This window comes from Notechis scutatus, chromosome 2, assembly GCF_049901735.1.
Source record: "Notechis scutatus isolate UNSWTSFEM ecotype Mainland chromosome 2, rNotScu1.2, whole genome shotgun sequence".
Classification (NCBI taxonomy): domain Eukaryota; kingdom Metazoa; phylum Chordata; class Lepidosauria; order Squamata; family Elapidae; genus Notechis; species Notechis scutatus.
In genome coordinates, this window is record NC_142010.1 from 114,775,830 (window position 1) to 114,797,951 (window position 22,122).

General features: G+C 37.7%; 1 protein-coding gene and 1 long non-coding RNA gene across 3 annotated transcripts in view; one reads left to right on the plus strand and one right to left on the minus strand.

Moving 5' to 3' along the window:
* Positions 1–8,294, minus strand: part of SLC16A3 (solute carrier family 16 member 3) — a 36,012-nt gene extending 27,718 nt beyond the window's left edge. The window contains exon 1 of one of the 2 annotated variants that reach the window (XM_026667355.2): positions 8,098–8,294. The gene's annotated coding sequence lies outside the window, so the exon portion shown is untranslated. The remainder of the gene's footprint in view (positions 1–8,097) is intronic. The other variant, XM_026667354.2, reaches the window with a different exon arrangement.
* On the plus strand, positions 7,221–10,164 carry LOC148132201 (uncharacterized). Its single transcript, XR_015747687.1, has 2 exons — positions 7,221–7,307; positions 7,356–10,164. It is a non-coding gene; the product is annotated as an uncharacterized LOC148132201 (long non-coding RNA).
* Positions 10,165–22,122: the final 11,958 nt, after the last annotated feature.

The window sequence follows — 22,122 nt, forward strand, 5'->3', positions numbered from 1 at the left end:
ATTGTTCTCTTCATTATGCTTATTTATCATAAACCCCTCTCTCCAACATATAGGAAAGAACACAATTTGCATACATATGGATTGGATGTTAACAGCCAACATAAATCTTTCACTTCAGATCACTTCCCTCTTCCCAAAAGAAACATATGCAAATGTACACATCAAAGAAACCCACTGCCTCAAATTTGCTACCCACATTGGCACCTGAGATAGAAGCCCCTCTCCCAGTGATTCATCCTGTACTCATAGAAAGAATGTAACAATGAACATCACATGCACTTTAATGGCACCCCAATTCAGTTGCTTGAAAGGCAGCTCTGAAATCTAAGCTCTTTAGAGTTGTAAAATACAGCAGGAAAACGTTTCAAGTTTTTAATGTTTCCTCTTACACACTGAACAGTAACACCTATAAGCTTAAGCTTCTGGCTCTGTTAGAAGATTCAGAAACACTGCAACATAGTGTTGTAAGTCCCTGTTTGTTCTATTGAGAACAAATACTTTTAACGAGGATCTAAATTTATCAACCAAATTTGTCTTCTTGCATGTTCTTAGATTTCCTCTCACTTAAAACACTTCTGCCTTTTATTTCCTCACACCTCTAGAACTGTCTGCCAAAATAAGTTCTAAGGTGCCTTTGCAAATTCTGGCTCTTTCAATCAAAGGTTTCCATGGGCAGAGATGAATTGTGAATTTTCTCATCCTTCTCAGCCACTTGTACAATCAATAACCTTTTAGGAGAAGATACAAAAGGAAGGAACATCTTCCTATATAAAAGGCTTAGCAAGACAGATATAGTAAAGACAAAATCTTCTTAAGAAAATTTTATTGCAGAAATGTTCAATGTATACAATATAGATGTAGTATTTTCTCAAAATTACTATGATTACTATAACAGCAAACACTAAAACAAACTCCAGGCAACTTGTTAAAAATATAAGCACTCACTGTCTGTAATACCACTATAAAAAGACAACAGGAAACTGTAATGGAGAGAGCAGAATGTACATATGCAGGAAATTTGCACACAGTTCATTCATCCATCTATCTATCTTTTATCATCTATTTATCTTAACCACCAAAGTAGGCGTATAAAAGGGTAGCAAGTTAGTTCTCACTCTTGCAAGTCTCTTGCAAGGCATACAATTGCATAATGTTGCTGTTACTGCTGTCACAATAGCCGTTCCACTTTAGCTTGACATTGGGGTACTGTTTTCTCTGACATTATCTTGACAACTTTATTCTTAGTTCGTGTATTTCATTTTCTGACTAACAGAGTCAGCTTTTATTCTAGTAACAGAATTCAAACTGAAGTCTTTTTAAGAAGACAGACATCTGATTTTTTTAGGACACAGCTCACCAAAACATTCAACTCTGCCACTTTTATCATTTAAGCAGAAATTGTTTCCTTTCTGATACTGCATAGTTAGTATCAGTGTTGTTGCTTTTTAAATATCCCATTTCTCCTTTGAAGGAAGCCGATGGTTCCCATAACCTTTTCTTCTCTGCTTTCACTAGTTCTACTCTGCAATAACTTCCCTCTACTCAAACCACTGCAGGAAATGTGGTAATTTTAACATAAATACCAAAGAAATTACCATGAAAAACAAACTGTATCCAAAGGATGGAGGGGTGAAATGCATGGACAGACAGATGGATATTACTATTCTAAATTTTCAAAAAGCATTTAAATATATACACACTATAATAAAAATTTCCTGTTCTGAAAACAGTTTTCTCAGTGATAGTGTCATGTTTTTAAGTGTTCTCCCCAGTGTCAGGGATCCCCATCAACACTTTATTGGCACCAAACAAAAGGATAATATATTCCAGAGAAATAATGACTCATCTATTACAGCAGTCACCAACTGGTGGGCCGCCGCAGAGAAATCTCACCCCCAGAGCACCCCCCAAAAGCAATTAATCCAGGCTGCGCAAAAACACAAGGCTGTGCTGCCCACATGGCCTGCAGGAACCCTCCCCACCCACTCACTCCTTACCCGGTAAACTTGCCTGCTAAACTGCTATTTTTCCTTTTTCTGACCATCATCTGTTCTGCTGTGCCAGGAGATTTAGATTAGCTAGGAAGCAGGAAATGGTTGGATTTCTTGCTTTCTAGCTAGTCTTTAGATCTTCGGCTCTGCTTTTAAGCACAGCCAAACCTCCCTTAGGACTGAAGGTTCTGTTATTCAGTGCAGACTCACGGCAAGCAAATTTTATGTGACAGACTCAGGTAGCCAATGGTAGATAATCACTGAATGATTCTGTGAGCAACTCAATCTGCCTTTCTGCTCTGCCTGATTTGGGGTAAAAGTTGTTCTTTTTTTATAAAAAATTCAATATTTACATACATGGTGTATTGCGAGTTAATTTTGTGAGTTTGCTTGCAAGCAAATTTTATGTGACGGACTGAGTTAGCCAATGGCAGATAGATAGATCTCTGAATGAATCTGTGATTCTGTGAGCAATTCAATCTGCCTGCCTGCTTTGCCTGATTTTGGGTAAAAGTTGCTGGTTTTTATAAAAAGGTCAATATTTATATAAATATTTATAATATTTACATACAAGCCATGCCCAGCCAGTCACATGAACATCAAGCCATACCCACAAATTAGGCCACACCCACAGAACCGGTTAGTGGTCCCTGGGATTTAAAATTATGAGTTTGGTGGTCCACTGGAACTTTGTGACTAAACAGTAACCCCAGAAAGAGAAAGGGAAGAAAGAAGAAAGTATTAAAAGAAACAGCTTATTTGGATTGTTTGGTGATTTTGGAACTTTTGGGAACTACCTTTGATTAAAAGCACTTGGGTGGTTGTTTTGGAAAATCTTTTTCTCTTTACAATGACATTACTACTGAATGATTTGAAAATTGAATACCAAAAATACAAAAAAGAAGAACAAGAAGGGAAAGACTCTCTTGGCACTCTTTTTCAATTTTTAGAAATGGCGGTTTGTACTTATGAAAAACTGACTGCGCAACAAGATGATTGGGATAAAGAAGAAGCCATCTTTGATGAACGTGACTTTATTTGGGGAAGGAAAGGAGAAGGAGGAAAAGAAAAAGGGGACTTTAAGACTTGGAAAAACAACCCAAAAAGAGAAAAATAAGGTGAAAAGTGGATATAATGTTAGAAAACAACAGAAAGGGGAAAAGCAGAAGAAGAAAAGGGAGGTGGAGAGACAAGGGGGTAAAAAGGGCAAGGAGAAGAATAAGCAAGGGAGAATGGAAGGGATGAGAAGCCTCAATGGTGGGGAGCAAGATGTAAAGAAACAAAATTCTTTTAGAGACAATGGGTAAATTTAATTGAAAAAGGGATTCTGTAAAGGTACACTAGATTGTATTCTTATATTTGCATTTAGAAATAATGTTAGAAAATTGGAAGTAATATGTAATCAAAAATGGGATAAAATACTTAGTGTAATTTAGTGAAATTTTTGTGAGGAAAAAGAAGGTAATGAAATAAATGAGAGAATTGAAGTAGGAGAAATGGGAACATTTTAATGAAATAACGATTTAAAATATGTGATGTGGGGGGGAAATAATTATGGAAAGTATAAGTGTTCCCATAAAAGTAGGATATTTAATTGAAAAGTAACGTGTAAAGTGTTTAAGATATAAATGAATATTAATATTAATGATTGGATCTGTATTGGCATTAATAGCTGTCTTAATTACATCATATACCTATAATTTCCTTTTTTCTTTCTTCTTTATAAAAAACATTGTGTAACTTTAGAGAATAAAATTGTGAATAAAATAAATGAAATGAAATAAATGAGAGAATTCAATTAGGAAGGAATGGGAACATTTTAATTACCTAATGTTTTATAAAATATAAGTGAAGTGGGGAGAAATTAACTATGGAAAGTTTATAAATGTTCTCATAGAAGTAGGATACTTATCTGAAAAGTAATGGGTAAAACATTAAGATTTAAATTAATATTAATATATGATGATAGAATTGAATTGGTATGGATTGTTGTTTTAATTGTATTATATATTTATAATTTTTTCCTTTTTTTTAAATATAGTGTGTAATTCTAGAATGTACCAAACAGAATCCCAATGGAAGTTATGTATTATATTAAGTGTTATAAATTTAGGGGAAAGAGTTAAAGGCGTCATACTCCAATCAGTGTACAGGAGAAACTTTGGTTTAAAGAGAAAAGATAAATGGATAGCTGGAAATAGAACAGACAAAGAATAATGAGTATTATGATTTGAACTGAGATGAGATAAATAAAATAAAATTGAGAAAGTTAAAAGAGGTGAGAAGTTATATAGAAAATTGAAAGTGGTAATAAGATATGGAATGTTATATAAAATGAATATGAATTTGAATTTGTGTCTGTACGAAGAGATGTAACCCGAGACCAAGCAGCTTTCAGAAAAGATGTTCTATGTTTGTATGTTTTGTTTGTGTATTGTCTTTGAAAATCAATAAAACTGGTTTAAAAAAAACACACAAATATTAACTTACCAAAATGTGGAATTACCATGGAATGTTAATAATCAGTATGTCAGTGTCACATTTTGGCATATACCCTTTGCACCCCTGGAGTTTCAATCTATAGTAAAAGTGCAGTCAGTAAGCTGGGGTTTAAATATTTTAATTCTAATTTAAGGGAATGGGAGCTTAATGGCAGCTTAATTAAAAGTGTGTTATCTGTGACTGAATGATTAAGCCACATAAAATCTGGTTGGAACTGAAAGCACAGTATGTGATGTTTTACCACAGTACTATGTGTACTGTGTCCCTTCCCAAACTTGCTAAAGGGGTTGATTATGAAATGCAGAGTTTAGCCCATTGTAAGAATTTTCTTATCGTACTGGCACTTTATCCAGTTGCCCTATTCCAACTGCCATTTCTGATCCTTCTTCTAGAATGGCTGAAAACTAATAATAGGAATCTACAAAGGTTATCCAATAAAAAAAGCAGTATCATTTCTGAGCATGCATTCTATGCACGCACATACTATACTCAAAATTCTAAGACATGCTGAGCTGCCAGATCACCATACCATCCTAGAATTTAGAAGCTTAGCCTTCCTGAATAATTCCTGAAGGTTTTTCTATTCTAATAGACAGAGAGAGAAAAGGTCTGTAGCAAGTTTTATTTTTTTTATAAATTTTATTAATTTTACAATTAAAACAAACCAACAACACATACACAAATGAAAGAAAAAAAAGAAAGAGAAGAAAATAGAAAGGATAGAAAGCAATTAAAAACATTCTCATCTTCAACAGTTTGTAAGATCTCTTTTTTTCCCCATAACCCTTAATTTATGCCATATACACACACCTAATCTTTACATATATCTCTATATCACTGCTATAGGTTTATCCTATCCTCTTTTGCCTTATAGTGTAAAATCTATCTTTGGTCAATCCATTTGTACCAGCAGTTCCAGCTATTGTAGTATATTGAAGTGTCTTTGTTTTTTAGTGCCAAAGTTAGTTTGTCCATTTCTGCACAACTTGAGATTTTTTGAATGATCGTTTCCTCTGATGGAACCTGAGGCTGCTTCCAACATTGGACGAAGGCTAATCTGGCCGCTGCTAAAATGTGTATTTTATGTATTTCGCTTTTTTTGATATATTTTTTTTAAAATGTAGCAAGTTTTAAAGGCTCCAGTGGTTGCTATCAGGGAACAGACTGATGCATTAGATTAACTAGAAAGCAATTCCCTATTTTCCTGGCTTTGCAATAGGATATTTAAAACATCAAATAAAAAAAATTGCTATGTCAGAACCAGGGCTGTATATGTCATGCTATTTTTAAAAAAGCTATTGGTTCTGCAGATTAAACATTAAATCCCAGAGGCCACAATATGATAGTAACAGGCTCATTTCATAGTCATCATTAACTGTTCTGGGTGCAAATGTAAAATAAGGCCTGAAGGTCAGTGTTCATCCTGGACCTAATGGATTGCATTTCATAGGTATTGCAGTTACTCACGTGTAAAAACATTTGCCTGATCCAAAAGAAACTCATGGGGAGAACCGAATGCCACTAGAGATCTGTTGAGAGTGTCACTTTACTGGCAACCCTCAGTGCAGAAGAGGACTTTAGACTGAGTCATAAGTTGTGCAGCTGTACATCTTGAGAATTTACCCTTCAGAAAGAGCAGACAGTGTCAAGGGACATAGAAACTGAAAAGACCCAAACCCATGATTTCAGGTACCATGCCATTGAAAGAAACACCAGTACCAATTGTAATATATGGTCATACTTCTTCTCCACTTCTAATGTTATTAGAATAGTGGATATGATCTACTACTCACAATTTAGGAAAGAAACTTCCAAAGTTATTGACAAATAATGATCTTAAACATTCCGAGACACTCCAGAAATATGTCTATTTTCTCAAAATTCTGTTCAGCATTGCATTTCAAATGGTACTTCTGCAACCTTCAAATAATTATTTGGAAATGCTCATCAAACTCCTTTGATTTCTAAGTGAACATATATTAGAGGATTTGGCTGCAAACCAACTAATTAGTGTTAGTGTAAAGCTAAAATCTAATGTGACAAATACTTACTAATACACCTCCCTTGTTAGATTTTATATTTAATAAGCATCAACTCCACAATTCCACACAAGATAGAATAAGCCAATAACATAAGCCAATTGACAAGTAAATTAATCTAGCCTAAAAATATAGGTGAAATGTAAATATATTAATTTTGTCCATGGGATTCAGACAGTTTTTCCTCATGGTATTTCAGTATTAGGCATGTAGCCTAGTTCTGTTTAAAAAACAACAACACACTACTAGATTAGAAGAAGCCAGTAACTGAGACCTGATTACTGAATGGAAAGGACAATCAGCACTAAAGTGAATACAGGAGAATTAAACAGAAAAATATCCTAGAGATAAATTAACAAAACAAAAAAAAAACAGAAAAAAACAGAAAAGGTTTTTTAACCATTAAAAAGATATAGACAAAAGTAAACTTGTCCAAACATAATGATCCAGATGTGGGAGAGAGATTCTGAACCTTTGACTATTGTGGTAGGATCCATCCCCAAAGTCAAGAAAAGACCATAAAGGCAAGGAACTTTTTCCAGTACCACCCTTTAAACTGGAAGGCACAGCACCATGAAATGGCTTCTGAGACAAATGCATTTCCCAAAGAGGGATCATACAAAATAGGGACAGTCCAGGCCTTGGCCTCGTGCCCAACTGTCTCTCTCTCTCCCCACTGCACTTCCACCGTCTCCTTTTAGCGATCCCCGGGGGGCACAGGTGGGCTCCTTCAGGTGCCTGTCTCGACCCGAGGAAAGCTCTTCCCGGGTCATACGTGAGCCTGTCTACCTCGCAGGAAAAGCCGATGGGGGTGGGGAAGCAGAAAGAACAGGGGAAGAGCTGAGAGCGCCTCTTCCCCACAGCACGTCCTCCGGGCCAAGGTTGCGCGTGGGAAGAAAGAGAAAAGAAGAGAAGAGAATGGACTGATCCGGCGGGGAGAATCAGCTCGGCGTAGCTACGTCGCCCCTTGCTAGCAGGAGGCAGGGCGGCTCCTTCGGAGCCAGCAAGAGAAGAGCGACCGCTCGGCAATCCCGAAGACGATTAGGACTTGGGGCATGAGGGCGAGGGGGCCACGAAGCGGGAAACGAGATGCTGGAGGATTCGACGCTATGGAGCGCTCGAGACGCACGGGAAGCCCCAGCAGCTCTTTCTCCCCCGACTCCTCCCGCCTTTCTCCTGCTCTGGGGGCCGCCGCCTCCCTCCTTTCCCCGCTCAGCATCCCTCGCCGCTGCCGAGAGCTGAGCTGAACTGAACCAACTCTTCGCGGGAACCGGAGAAATGCGCGCGGGGTCCCACCGCCCTCCTTGTTTTCCACCCAGCCTTAATACTCATGCGCGCCCACGCGGCGCTCAGCACGTACGCCGGCTGCCCCCACACCTGTAGCCCACAATGGCCTGAGGCGCACGCGGGAGGGGAGGGGAGGAGGGGGGATTTCGCGCGCTTGGTGCCACCTGCGAGACCGGCTCGGCGACATCCCGACCTGACCATCCAATTCCCCCCCCACGCCCTTCCCCGCTCCACCCCGAGGACCCCAAACCCAGCATCTCCTCTTTGCGAGTAGCTACCTGGGAATCGTGCTGCACCCTTGTTCTGACTTGTGGCGGCGACGGCCGAACCCGGGTTCCAGTTGCAGGCTCAGACGGTCGGCCAGTCCCGGTGCGCGCTGTGGGTTGTGGCAGCTCCTGTCCTGCGGCGCTTTAGTTCAGGTAGCTCCGGAGCAGCGCCTGCTAACCCGTCGGTAAACCACGTCACAGACTGCCCCGCCTGAGTCAAGCTGGACCGCCGGAAGGTTGGGTCCTAGCGCCTCCCAAAGGCTCCTTCAAAGGCGGAGAGCCCACCCAACCCCACCCCTCCCCGAGTCGGGGAGCAATTTGGGGGATCACAGGGAGACATGGGGTAGCAGCAAGATGGATCGGATCAGAATTTGGAGGCTGGGTCTCGGCAAGTCCAAATCCAAACAGCTGGGCTGGGGATGGAGTAGTAGGCATATGCTGGGAGGGAACGGAAAGTCATCCGATCAAGCAGCGATAGGGATGAGAATGGATGGGACCAACCAGAAGAGCAAGGAAGTGATGGGTGGGTAGAGGTGGGAGGAGGAGGATATGCATTAATGGTGGGAATCAGGGCATTAGGAACATCAAAGAAGCTGTGACTACATGGATGGCATCCAAATCAGAAAGAGCTGAACCATAGGCATTAGGAATGATCCTGAGCCATAGAGATGATTCAAACATTTTATCATGGACTAGCAAGTACATAGACCAAACTAAAGTGGGGGGAACAGCTAAGGAAATAGCAGAAAACTATATCTATAGAATCAGAATTGGATTTAGTTCAATAGCAAAGATTAACATTAAAGTTATCCAAACTGGTTGTGATATCATATTGCCAGATCAAAAGCAGAAATTAGAAATCTTCTGAAATACTGGGAATCCTTTGTCCTGAAAACTGTTTTCAAGGTAGTAATAGAAAGAAAAGGCATGAGTAGTTAAGTATGAGCTCAGTTTGAGATTTTTTTGAGGTTGCTGTACAACTGTGTGTGTGTGTTAAGAATACCCAGAATTATTTGGAAGTAGGACAGTTCTTTTCACCAGCTTTACAAATGTTATCTTTACTTGTGCTTGCTGTAACAACCTCCATTTGTTGCTGTTACAAACTCCATTTGTTGTTGTTACAGGGACAAATATCACAATACAAGTATGTCTGTGGTTCATAAGAGGTAGAATTGATTGCAGATGTTTTTCACACTATAAATTTTATGCAATACTGCACCCCTTGTAGCAGCAATGTCCACTTAATCAAATATATTCTAGTTGCTGGTAAGTTTTTTTCAGGCAAAGTACAATGTTGCAGAGTTATTTAGCATAAGGATTCCAGCCGGGAATACACAGTGGAAAATAAGATTAATTGCTGTAAAAAACTATTCGGTGTTTTTTTCTTGTGTTTTTTTTTAATTTGCTGGCTAAAGCCTATAATAAAATAACACTGAATTGCATTCTTCTGCTTGTGAAAAAAAGACAAAATTGGTTCATATTTTAAATGACTATTTCCTGATTAGGCACAAATTTAACCAAAGGAGAACTTAATCCTAAACAATCCCCGTGATGTTATCCAATATGTGACTGCTATTGAATAACTGAAAACAATTATCACAATGCTACCATGATTAACATTTATGCTAGTGAACAATTGCAAAATCCAAACAAGTATAATTGCATTTCCATACAATTCATGAAACAAATGTTTTTATTAAGAGGCATTAGAAATACATAAAATATTGATATATCTACCGGTAGTTACATGTTAGTTTTATTTCTATTTCATGAATTTCTTTCAAATCATACACTTTAATTCTAAGATATAATATCTGACATTTCTAAAGTTGAGGTACAATGCCTAATCAATTGATTAGTTACAACGACCTTTTGCAATTTTTTAAAGAAACAATATAAGTCCTAATGAATCATGCCAGTTTTGTTTTGTAATATGGACACCCTTATAAAAAATATATGATTGTGCAATCCCATCTTAAAAGATAATGTCCCCTTCTCTGTTATATAAACATGGACTGCATAACATGCATACACTGTATATTTTTAACACGTAAGATAAAAATACTGTTTATTAAGGGTTAAGATTCTCCTCCTTCCTTGGAATATGCTGCAAGTCAGAGCTTTGAGCTTCATTTTAGTCTTAATATTATGGGTTCTTCTTTCACCAGATCATAGCACTTTGTCTCTTTGTCCTCTTGTGCCACAGAAGGCTAGCTAGCTTGGATTGTCCAGGCAGGAACTCAAAATAACTATGATATTTTGGTTGGCAACAGTTACCCTTTCATCTCTTATCACTGTCCATCTGTTTATAGTGTCGAGCAGTCCAGGATCCCCCTCCCATCCCCCCTCCCACCCTTCTTTGCTTTCACTTAGCCTTTGCTCAGCTAATATAGCAGTGTCCCTCTGCTACCTGGGAACAGCTCCACTTTTACCACTGAGTTAACTCAGCAACATATTGCTCCTCCATGTGACTCTAAAGCATTGTGTTGGATGGCCAGGTTTCATATCATGAAGACATTAGGGGCTATAAACTGAAAATTCTCTATGAACTCAACTCAGTGTCAAGTAATTATTTAGATCACCCTCAATCAAATTACCAATACTAAGTTTCTCAGAAAGCATGGGGGTACACTGGAAAATACAAAGCTTTGCTTTGCTTCCCTTCACTTTGATTTACTAGCTACTAGAGAGCTTGCAAAAGGCAGAACAATGATTTGATGCCATCAACTAAATGACCAGAATTTTTCTTCTTTGTTTTTCTAGATTTTGAGAAATTTGGTTATTGTTGATATTATTTTTTCTTAGGTGTATTATACCTAAAATAAGAGTATATACTTTTTTAGTTTTTATTAAATTATTAACAAAATAATAATCATAATAATCCAAACAGACAGACATCTGCCACATAACCCCCCCAAACTTATCATTAAAAAAAAGGAGGGGAGACTGGATAGTGAATATAATTATATCTGGAGAAAGTCAGAATCGAATAGAAAGAAATGGAGAAAATCACAAAATATAAAGACCTGCAAATAGAACGACTATGGCAAAAGAAAGCAGAAATAGTACCAATACAGAAATAATATGATCCTTGAATGGACTCCCAAAATATATGGAGCACCACTTGAACACTATTGGCATTGACAAAATTACCATCAGTCAATTGCAAAAGGCAGCCTTACTAGGAACTGCTTATATCCTGCAACAATATCTTTGATATTATTTAACAGCATCTGTTTCTCCTAGGCCCATGGAAAGGACATCAATAGTGGATAAAAAAATGACAAATCTAATCTAACCAACTGGCTGAATGTGCAACCAACCATCATAATAATAATTCTTTACTTCCCATTGCTTTGCTTCTGAAACTTGAAGACCCAAGTCCAGGGCAGGGGGAAGAATTGAGGGATTCCAAAAAGGAGGCTCAATGGATCAGATAATAAATAAATCTGTGCTTGGATTTGATATGGAATTAAAAGAAGTAAAATATCTGTTATACTTTCAACAATATATTTTAATTATTGAATGTGTACATGTGCTTTTTCTATAGGAATTTTATGATGATTACAATAATAAAAACTAATACAAGCTGAAAAAGAAGAAATAAAAGGTGCAGAAAATAAAGAAAAAAGCACAAAAAAATAGAAAGCCCCACTCAGATTTAAGCTCTTACTCTAATAAGGACAGACCTTTCCTTTAACTGTTTATTATGTTTCCTTCCTTTCCTTTCTCATTAGGAAGAGGTGAAATTCAAATTTTTCCCCTACTGGCTCTTTGGGCGTGGCTTGGAGGGTGTGGCTTGGTGGTACTCAGTCTCTAAAAGGAAGAAGGCGGGTGTGGGTGGGGCCAACTGATTCAAATCGTCTCTACCACCTCTCTGGAGGTGGTGCGAGGTGGTTGAATTGACCAAATGATAAATCCCCAACCCCAACTATTTGTTAGAACTAATTACCCCATGAATAGGAGGAGGAGAAACCAGCAAGCTAACTCCAATTTTACTGGCTTTCTTATCTATTAGGGCCTGGAATTACCTATTCTATGAACAGAAAGGGAAAAAGAAAGCTGTCACAGCTGGCACCATGTTATTTTTACTCTTCTAAATAGGGAGTACACTACATTGTACACAATTTACAGTGGACACAACTATATTGTTAGCCATATCCACCCTATAGAAATAACCATTTGAAATAATATTTTGTGCAGCAACTAACCTGTTGCATTAATTTATATCCCTTCAGGATATGTTTCTTGGGCGTTTTCTCAGTCTCTGTTCATAAAGACTGTCTTTTATAGAACTAATTATAAATTTATGAGCACTTAAAGCTGATGTAATTCTTTTTCCTAACTTCCCTGCCCTTTTCATCTGGAACAGAAGATATTGCCAGAGAGAGGCTTTTAGATTTTTTATAAAGTACCGTAGTTCTTTGTGACAGAGCCACAAAGATGAACTCTTTCTTACAGAAGCAGTGTGGACCAAAGACTATTTAATCAGAAATAGGAACCATTATGAAGTAAAGAATGAGACACATGAACATTCACTTCAAATAATAATAATAACAATAATAAAAATACAGCATGTGGTAATATGTAAAATTCAGTTGTATGCAGAGGAAACAATCCACAGAATAAGAATGGTCTCTTCCATAAATTTTGAACTATATCCTTTAATGATAGAATTACAGAGTCATGATACTGGTAAAATGCAGACTATTTAGAGGCATGAATTATTATCAGCATTTGGATAAACTCGGAATTGGAACTGTGTTATTGAATGTGTTGAACTGCAAAGAGAATTGTATATGCACAGAAATGAAGGGTACATCAATCTCCACAACAGGAGAAAGGATGGAAGGAGTGATGGAGCAAAATTGGCAAAACTGGCTTTTAATTAAAGAAGAAAAGATATCCAGTGCTGTTTCTACTTGGAAACTGGTTCTGGACTTTGTGCTGAGGACAGAAAAAAATGGCTCTTTTTTAAAATAAAGTTTTATTTGGGTTTTCACACATACAAAATACAAATAAAACATCTTTTTTGAAAATAGCATGGTCCCCGGTAGAACTTCTTTATACAGACACAAAACTCAATTTCATGCTCCTTTTTGTGTTCTATTCCATATCTTATACTATTCTACATCTTCTATATAGTTTTTCCCCTCTTTTAATTTTCTCAATTTTATTTTGATTATCTCATCTCAATTCAAATCATTATATTTATACTTTTGTCTGTTCTGTTTCAATTTCATATTATCTTTTCTCATTAAACAAATTTTCTCCTGTAGTTACTAATTGGAGTATGACACCTTTATATCTTTTAATTACATCCATTCAACTCTTATTTAAACTTCAATATATACCTCAAGGTTATGACCTTCAATATAATACATAATACATAACTTCCAATCGAATTCTGCTTAGTACATTCTTATAATACACACTATATTCTTTTTAAAAAAAGATTATAAATATGTGCAATTATAAACCCTCATTCCATTCCAATTCTGTTCTATCATTAATAATCATTAAAGTCTTAACATCTTTAACACTTCTTTTCAATTAAATATCATACTTCCTTAAAGACACATATAATCTCCATAATTAATTTTTCCCTTATTTCTCTTCACATATGTTTTGTAAATCATTAAATGTTCATTTTGTTACATTTATTTATTGACAAGCATTCCACTGAATTACGATAGCTATTTTATCAAACATTTTAATCATACATTGTTTCATATTTTCTAAAATTATTTCTTTTTCTTTTTTCTTTTTTAGGTTTCATAACTTTTATTTAAAAATCCCATATGTATGTCAAATTCTTATAATAAATCCAAAACAACAGAAATAAAAACTTAAGACATAATGAGGCATCTGAACCAGCATTGCAAGAATCCCTTCAATTTGATACTTGAAACCCAGTTAAATAAGTTACAAAAAACAGCTTTCCGGGAAAGAAAAAGTTTAACGTAGTTTGTATATCTTGCTACTTGATAGAGGTCACTATGGTGGTCAGAGATCTGTCCCAAACTGGCTGCTTTTGGTGCATATTTAGGCATCAGTTCATTGATTTTACGAATGTAATCCGATTTTTCTGCACAGCCCTTGCATGTAAAATTATTTCTGTTTCTAATATAACAATACTATCTTATGTACCTTTGCAGAATCCCTTTTTCCATTAAGTTTTCACCCATTATCTCTAAATAGGCCCTGTTTCTCTATATTTTGTTTCTGTCCTTTATAACTTCTTTTCCTTTCTTTCTTCCCTCTCTTCTTCTCCCTCCCCTTTTTACCTCCTCGTCTCTCTACTTCTAATTCTCTCTACTGCATTTCCCTCTTCTGTTGCTTTCTGATTTTATACTTATTTTTCACTCTATTTTTTTTAGTTGTTTTTCCCAATCTTAAACTTTCCATTCTCTTTCCCCCTTTCCTTCCCCCCCCCCACCTAAATTACTTGTTCATTAAAGATGGCTTCTCCTTTATCACAATCTTCTTTTTCTGCAGGCATTTCTTGTTGTTTCTCATAATTCCAAATCTCCATTTCTAAAAACTCAAATACGAAGCCAAAAGAACCTCTCCCTTCTTGTGTGTCTCTTTGTACTTTTTAAGTTCCATTTTCAGTTCTTCTAAAAGTGGAGCCATTTTATACAGTTTTAAACAACCACCCGATTGATGTTAGTCATTCAAATACAATAACCAAAAATCCAGAAATCATCAAGTAATCCAAATAGTCCCAAGTTATTTCTTCTTATTTCTTTTTCCACTTTCTCTTCCTGGGGTTTTTGTTGCGATATTTCAGTTAAAATGTATCTTTTGGAAGTCTTGTTGAGATTTTGCTGTAAGTTCTTTTTAATTCCAGGCAGTCTCCTCCCTTCCAGATCCTGCCCTTTTATTCTTTTTCTCTCCTTTCCTGTTTTCAAAAGCTTTTGATTATCCAGAAATCTTTATTATCCCTTTGACTATTTATTTTCAGCATTAAATGTCTATTAATGTCAAAGTGGATTTTTTTTCCAATTTCTTGCTTAAGTCTCTTAGCTGTCAGTATAGGAAAAGGAGAAGAAAAAACCAAATCTTTTCCTTTTTCTCTCTCCTTCGCAGCTTAAAAATCTTCTTAGGGAACAATGTTATTGTTTCTTTTTTTAATAGTTTCAATTCCAAGGTACCTTATTTGTTGCTTTTGCTGTTTGACCCGGTCAACCAAAACTTTCTCTTCTTATCTTCCTCCTGCACATTCCTTTCCGGTCGAGTTCTTCTTTGTGGAAGCCATTTCTGACCACCGCTACAACTGCCTTCAGGAAAGGGAGTAATGACCAGCTGGGGAGGAGAGATGCGGCTCTCCTCAACCCTGCAGGCAGTCTCCCCCTTCTTCACCACCTCTATGGGGTGGCTTAGCCCCGAAACCAGCCGGCTCGGGGCGCTGCAGTGGCAAGCACGGATCGAAGCCTTGCAGAGATGAGGTTTCAGTCTGTCGCCGAAGAAGCTCAAACCGGAAGTCATAAAAAATGGCTCTTGATGCTTGAGTTTTGCTGATCAATGTAGTCTGTTATTATAGAAATGGCTAATATTTGCTAAATTGGTAAAGTAAAAAGTTGAGGCTGTAATTCTGTTTTGTACTTTAAGCTACTTAATAAATGTTGGGATGGTGTTTTTTTTTCTTTCCCTCCTGTACCTACATAATTATTTCCCCTTTCTTTCCCTTTCCCTTCCCCTTTTTCCTATACCTTTATTTTCATTTGTATTTTATATTATGATAATTTTAATGACTTTCTTGGAAAAAAAAGGATAAATCCAGAGAGAGAAAATATTCTCAATTATTTGTTTGACTCTGAAATTGCTCAGCTTTTGAATTTCAGGAAGCTTTTCTGTTAGGTGGTGATGAAATAAAGTCTTAACCATGTAAGCAGCAAGCCAACATTCTAATGCAAATCAAGTTTCAGGTTAGCACAAAAGACCAATTTCAGCAACAAAAGTGGGAATTAAGCTGAGATCCTATGGGAAAACCTGGCCAACAAAAGCTGATCACTCTGATTGTTTCTATTGAAGGGCCTCACTCAAAGGACCAAAGAAAGGACATCTGGAAGAAAATAAATTAGTAGGTGTTCTCTTAGAAGTCAGAAAATATGCATGGGATATTTCACATTATCCTAAGCAATGATAATTAATCTAGAGCAGCATTGCACATTGAACAAGCCATAAAAGAAGTGACACCAATAATTCAGGGTTTTCTCCCCATTTTTATAACAGATATTTTGTAGACTTTTTGATCAGCAAAAGACAGTTTAGCCACCACACTTTTAAGGAGGGAAGATATACACTGCTCAAAAAAATAAAGGGAACACTTAAACAACACAATGTAACTTCAAGTCAATCACACTTCTGTGAAATCAAACTGTCCACTCAGGTAGCAACACTGATTGACAATCAATTTCACATGCTGTTGTGCAAATGGAATAGACAACAGGTGGAAAGCATAGGCAGGTAGCAAGACATCCCCAATAAAGGAGTGGTTCTGCAGGTGGTGACCACAGACCACTTCTCAGTTCCTATGCTTTCTGGCTGATGTTTTGATCACTTTTGAATGCTTTCACTCTAGTGATAGTCTACAACCCACACAAGTGGCTCAGGTAGTGCAGCTCATCCAGGATGGCACATCAATGCGAGCTGTGGCAAGAAGGTTTGCTGTGTCTGTCAGCGTAGTGTCCAGAGCATGGAGGCGCTACCAGGAGACAGGCCAGTACACCAGAAGATGTGGAGGAGGCCGTAGGAAGGCAACAACCCAGCATCAGGACCGCTACCTCCACCTTTGTGCAAGGAGGGACAGGAGGAGCACTGCCAGAGCCCTGCAAAATGACCTCCAGCGAGCCACAAATGTGCATGTGGCTGCTCAAACAGTCAGAAACAGACTCCATGAGGATGGTATGAGGGCCTGACGTCCATAGGTAGGGGATGTGCTTACAGCCCAACACCGTGCAGGACGTTTGGCATTTGTCAGAGAACACCAAGATTGGCAAATTCGCCACTGGTGCCCTGTGCTCTTCACAGATGAAAGCAGGTTCACACTGAGCACATGTGACAGATGTGACAGGGTCTGGAGACGCCGTGGAGAACATTCTGCTGCCTGCAACATCCTCCAGCATGACCGGTTTTGCAGTGGGTCAGTCATGGTGGGGGTGGCATTTCTTTAGGGGGCTGCACAGCCCTCCATGTGCTCACCAGAGGTAGCCTGACTGCCATTAGGTACCGAGATGAGATCCTCAGACCCCTTGTGAGACCATATGCTGGTGCGGTTGGCCCTGGGTTCCTCCTAATGCACGACAATGCTAGACCTCATGTGGCTGGAGTGTGTCAGCAGTTCCTGCAAGACGAAGGCATTAATGCTATGGACTAGCCCGCCCATTCCCCAGACCTGAATCCAATTGAGTACATCTGGGACATCATGTCTCGCTCCATCCACCAACGCCACATTGCACCACAGACTGTCCAGGAGTTGGGGGATGCTTTTGTCCAGGTGTGGGAGGAGATCCCTCAGGAGACCATCCGCCACCTCATCAGGAGCATGCCCAGGCATTGTAGGGAGGTCATACAGGCACATGGAGGCCACGCACACTACTGAGCCTCATTTTGACTTGTTTTAAGGACATTACATCAAAGTTGGATCAGCCTGTAGTGTTTTTTTCCACTTTAATTTTGAGTGTAACTCCAAATCCAGACCTCCATGGGTTGCTAAATTTGATTTCCATTGATATTTTTTTGTGTGATTTTGTTGTCAGCACATTCAACTATGTAATAAACAAAGTATTTAATAAGAATATTTCATTCATTCAGATGTACGATGTCTTATTTTTGTGTTCCCTTTGTTTTTTTGAGCAGTGTAGTTTTCATGACCAGTAGTCAACCCAGAGGTTGTTATGAGTGTGCTATATTCCAAATATTTTCCTATGTATACATATTGCATAACTAGACTTTTTAAACAAAAACTATGTTGGAACAATTTCCTTTAATATGATTCTTCTGTGGATCAAGAGAGAATTTGCAAATGTAAGTGGGAACCTATCCATAGCTTATTTTCATCCCACTGGAGACAATGCAGTTATTCAGCAAAAATAGAGTATTGTAACACTTTTACACAGTGGGGTAACACAGGTTACATATAGTTCTTCCAGATATTTACTGCAAGGGCTTTCCCTCTCTCTGGCCTCTTCTCTCACATTTCCATCCCCTCTCTCTTAGACACATATACATATGTACATTTCAAGTTCTGCTCCAAGAAACTAAAACATATTTGAACAGTTTCTCATATAAAGATGATTTTCACCTGAAAATATGTCTAACTTGCAGAGGACCACATGCTGACATCAGGCAGGATTGAATTGGGAGGGGGAGGAAACTAAACATTAAATTTTTGGACCTCCTTTCTCTTTCTGATTATCACTTTCATTTTACTTCCTCCTCAAGCAGTAAACTGGTAAGAGGAACAGAACAGTCTGAACTACTTGCAGGAGGTTCAAATTAGACCAAAGCAATTGTGAAAAGTTTAGTCATACCTGTTTAAATACATCCTCACCACAATCTATGAGAAAAGTTACACAAAGCCATAGTGTTTTGCCCAACGCCTCTTTGCCAAGTTCATGAATGACTGGAGGTTGACCTCAAGGTTATCCAAGTTCAAACCCAATATTCTATTACATTACAAGACAGAGTGAATGCCTATCAGAGATTATTACTAAGATTAGAAACACTAGCTTTTCATCATGGTGAAAATAGGAAGCTGGGCTGATGGATGTGGGAGTGTGTAGCAGATAGAAATTTTGATGAAAGCATAAAAAAATGGCTGTCTATAAAAAGGTGCTGCAACTGCCTGCTTTATAATGTTTTTAATATATATTTTATTAAATATTTTTAAATGAGTAAAAGATGTACATAAGAAAATTCAGAGAATGAAATAAAAATATAGCTCAAATCATAGCAACCTCTTAGAACCTCCAATAGAAAAATTATTCAAAAAATATTCTGAGTGTCCACAAGATGATACTAACCTGGTCTGGTTTCAAGGCAACTCTAATGTAAAAAGATGCCAGTCTGAATAAGGGCTGAAACTGTCTATGGTAGTCCTTATTTACCAACCATTTGACTTCTGCTATCCCACTGCCAGTGCAATCACATTGCTTTTGATGTGTAGAAGAGCAAACAGCTTAGTTTCTTGAAATCTCTCTTCAATCTCTCTGTCCTGGAGGAAGAGGGGAAGAGTCAGACAAAAGAGATTGCCTGCTTTACAGAAATCACTTGCTTTCCCCCCTCCCCCACCCTTAGAGCAGTGAGTTGGAGAGAAATGCCTGAAGCTAAAATTCCCTTATTTACTGTGGTGGAGTTCTTCCCAGCTTCTTGAAGATTTTTTTCCATATTTATCTCCCAACATTCCTCTCTTCTTCCCAACCTAACATGCAACTTTTAAAAATTTTTCTTCTTAAGCGTTTCAATCAGTATTGCTGCAGCCTTTTAAAAAAAGAAACAAAAACAAAACAAACCTCTCCTATCTGGGAAAGAAAGAATTGGAATTCGATAAGAAGTTGATTAAACATTTGAGTCTATTTGGGATGAGGAGCTGGGATGTGAGAATGACCCTCACAAAAAACACCCCTTAAAGATACGTTTCAATAATATCAGAAGAGGTGGGAGACATTATCTTATCACAAGTAAACTAAGGATAACTTAGGCTGTCTCAATCATAGGTTGGGGATGAAATGAATACAATGTCAGACAGACACAGCAGAAAAAACATAAAATAACCGGAGACATGTTTAAGTCGTGCATGATTGGCCTCTATGTTGCCAATATAAAGGATAGGCCATACCCTGCAGGGTGTAACTTAGCTATGTGAATCATCTTGTACTTGTTTTAGAAGTACTTTGTGGCAGTAAATCTATTTTCAGAGAGATAGTAACATGCTGTACTTTTGTGAGTTGTTCAGTGGATGTTCTTATTTGAATGAGAAAGTGTGTAGTCCTTGACTTAACAACCGTAATTGGGATTGAAATCTCAGTCATTGAGTGAAGCAGTTGTTAAGCAAGACATTATGTGATTGTTTCACTCAATGACTGCAATCCTAGCACTACTGGTTGTGGTCATTAAGCTATCTTGCAGGTTGTTAAGTGGGGAGAGTGAGCAGTGCCTCAGAGGGTGGGGGAGACTCTGGGAGGTGCACAGCAGTGTGTGTGTGTCGCCACTCAGAAGCTGAAAAGCTGAAAAAGAACTCCCCGGTAAAATCCAAGCAGAATTTACAATTGTCAACTGTTTCTCATCTCCCTTGCTCACTCACCCTTTCTTTTTCTTTTTCTGCCTACCTGCAATTGATACTTTACTTTTATTCTCCAAACTTCCCTTTCAGTATTCTCTTATCTTTCACCAAATAGCCTCATTATAATTTGAAACAGACCATAAAGATAATACAATATTAACAAAACAAGCAGCAGTATACATCAGAATGAAGGCAAAAAATAACAGAAAACAGCAGGCAAATGAAAAAAGAAACCTGGTTAAAAGGAGCCTGTAGATTTTTCAAATAGTTCAGAGATGACAAAAGTTGTTAAACATGATGAAACTTTACTAGGTTCTCTAAATGAGAGATGGGAATCCTCAGTATCACCTTGGAGGGAGATGGTGCATCATTTGGACTCCAGCAGAGAAAAGCCACCATTTATTTATTATGCATTGTGCTTATATGCCATAGTTATCAATATCAAAATGGTCCCCCAAAATAATTAAAATTAAACTATAAACAGTTCATGTTTTAAAAGTGAGAAGAGAAGATGAAAAATGAGATGAAAGGCCAATGCAGCATTGATATAGGGAAGGTTTATGTCAAGAGGCAAATCATTGACACAAGCTTAACGTGTAAGCTTTGGCTGCAGCTGCCTGACCATGCCCAGACTGGAAGCTAAGAAGAACTGGTTCTGTTTATCACTACTGTACATAGGATTCTTCTGTAAAGGTATCAACACTGAAGAAGATTATGGTGGGAAGTTGAAAAAAATGTAACGGACAAACTCTTCTGTACTGTTGCCAATAAAACAATATGGACATGCCCCTGCAGTCAAGCTTCACTAGAAATATTTTACTTTTAAAACATAGATGCCTCATGAATCTTGGGAAGGAGAATATTTTGATTTCCTAGTAGTTTCCATATGCTTTCCAGAGGCAGCCACACAATGTATTCATCTTTGTTCAGGAAACATTTTAGAGGTATACCCAGCACCTGTTACTGCCTGAGATTATTAGATGTACAAACAATCCAATAATACAGCAATTTAAAAAACATCAAGAAGAAAAGGGTGTATCGTGTCGTCGTCCCCCAATATTATTGCTTGGGAGGAGAACACATTCCTTCACTTCTCTTCCATCCTTTGTTTTTTTTTTATTTAGGAATCCAAGTCCCCCACTATGCCCAGGGATTTACAACCCAGAGATTGTGACCTACTACTACATGATTGATAGACTGGGCTAATCATCTGTTGGGAATGGCTTGCATCTTTTAAGTTTCTCATGTAGCAGAGCTCATAATGTGATTTGGATATTACTACAGATGGATTATTGTGCCTATGACCCTCTCCAAGGTTGGCATGTGTGCCAAAGCACACATCACTGCAGCTGAAATCTCATCCCCAGATCATATCTGTCTATAACCTTTCCTAAATTCACCTCCTAGGACACCTGCTGCTAGACAGCCTATGACATTTTACATTGGAAATATAGTTCCTTAATAATTTTACATCAGAAATGTAGTTCCTTAATAATTGTGTTCCTACCATGTTCACTAGGATTTTTTCCCAGTTCTTACAAAATTTGATAATCAAGAATTACCTAAAGTGTTTTAAACATACTTTTAGGCAATAAGCATACAGAAACAAAATATTTGAAAGTGCGTGGATATATGAGAAGCATTAAATTAGCCATGCAGTTTATCGACATTTCCAAATAAAGTACCAAAAGTTTCTTGTCTCTTAATTGGAAGAGACAGCTGGGCAAATGTTACTAAAAATAACCTAT